Consider the following 1,715-nt stretch of genomic DNA (forward strand, 5'->3'; position numbering starts at 1 on the left):
CTCCCCCGCCCCCAGGGTCTGTGCAGGGGCCCGCCACCCCCACGCAGCTGGAGAGCCACTCCGCGCTAGCCCAGGAGTCTGGACACGATCTCGACCGACCACAAACTCAGCACTTTCCTACCCTTTGGGGTCCGGTGGCCTCAGCATTTTCCCCCAAAGCTTGTTAAAAGGGCGCGATCGCGAAGAGGGAAATTAGTGTTCCCCACCCGCGGTCTAGCGACAGGAAGGGGGTCGGGGTGTAAATCCTTGCACTGCCTCCACTGGCTCAGGAATCAGCGTGGTTTTGACCTTGGCCTTTGGCCCTGGAAAACCGAAGAGTGAGCACACTGGGAGGAGTGGGTGTGCGTCTCTGCGCACCTGCGTGTGCGCAGGACGAGCCGACGCCCGTGCGTCTTTCGGTGGGGCTCGGAGTCTCCGCACCGACCGCTGCATTGAGAAACCCACTCCTCTCTTCCCGCCGCGGGTGCAGAAGGCGCTCAGATTCATTCTGAGCCAGTGCCTTGAAGACAACACTTTGTCCCGGGATGTCTCTCCCGCCAGCATTTGAAGCAGCCTAACGCATTAATACCGGCAATGTGAACCAAAGACGTAGTGGCGCACCCCTGCTCAGTCGTGGCAGGGGACCCTCAGGACCTCTGGAGGTCCACGAAGTCCTCAGAGAACCTCAGTTGGGTCTCTGAAGAACAGCTGGGTGCAAATCACTTGACTCCAACGGCTTTAGAAACAGATACCCGGGTGGCACGAGACGCCCCTGCAGCAGCATCAGATAAATCACTTATTTGTGATATCCCTTCCCAAGAGCCAACTCCCTAGGCAGAGAAAAGTGGCAAACCGCCTTCACTGTCCCCTTGCCTTGGTGAAGCTCCCGCGCACCGAGGTCTTTCTGTGGTTCTTTTACCTCCCAAAACATTCTTTTTCGTTTGGTCGAGTCCTCAACTCACTCACTGTCGCTCTACATCGGCAGACACGACCGTTTTGAGTACCCAGTTGAGAAGAATAGTTGTTTTATTTTTCGATCCTAGGGCGCCAGACCCTCCCCACCAAATCTCGATGGGCACATTTAATGTTTCTTTCAGCCAGCATTCAAAGACAGTGAGTCCTGCGTTTGCTTTAGGAACTTGGAAGCATTGTAAATGGCCCTTCCGAAAACGATTATTATTATCATCATTATTATTATTCCCTTGAGTCAATACAGGACTTTGCTGGAATGTAGGACGCTACGCCATCCGAAATCTGAGCTGTATCCAACCCTACTCTGAACCTCAAGCAGGGTGAATCTCATGCTCGGCAGAAACACGGGCCCTGAGAGGAGACTTGGCGTAAGTGACCCAACCCGTGCTAGACGCCCAGAGGTCATTTTCTACTCATTGGCAGAGAGTTCCATGCGCGTAGGTCTTTGTGGATTGTGTAGGTAACCCTGCATACGCCAGCCACAAGGCGGAGGACGCCACGAGGCCCCTGGATGTGTGCGCGAGCTTGTGGGCGCTCTCTAGTCCGAATTGGACACGTGCAAACTTGGCCGAAGTTCTGACGCACGCAAGCCGCCTTTTAAGTGGGACAACCAGAAAATCTCTTCTCGGAAAAAGAAGAGCCTGGCAGACGTCGCTAAAAAGGCTGAGAGTTCTGTCGGCAGGTGACTCTTGACTGATCACAACTTCCAGAACTAGACCCAGATACGGGGAGCGTGGGGGGGCGTGGGGGGGGGGATTGGGGGG

The 1,715-nt window shown here is 55.2% G+C and overlaps 1 protein-coding gene across 1 annotated transcript in view; it reads right to left on the minus strand.

The window, feature by feature from the left end:
- HMX3 (H6 family homeobox 3) overlaps nt 1-1,715 on the minus strand; it is a 74,971-nt gene that overhangs the window by 2,502 nt on the left and 70,754 nt on the right. The gene's annotated exons all lie outside the window — the stretch shown is intronic.

The sequence above is a fragment of the Tupaia chinensis genome, unplaced genomic scaffold, assembly GCF_000334495.1.
Source record: "Tupaia chinensis unplaced genomic scaffold, TupChi_1.0 Scaffold000113_1, whole genome shotgun sequence".
Lineage (NCBI taxonomy): Eukaryota > Metazoa > Chordata > Mammalia > Scandentia > Tupaiidae > Tupaia > Tupaia belangeri.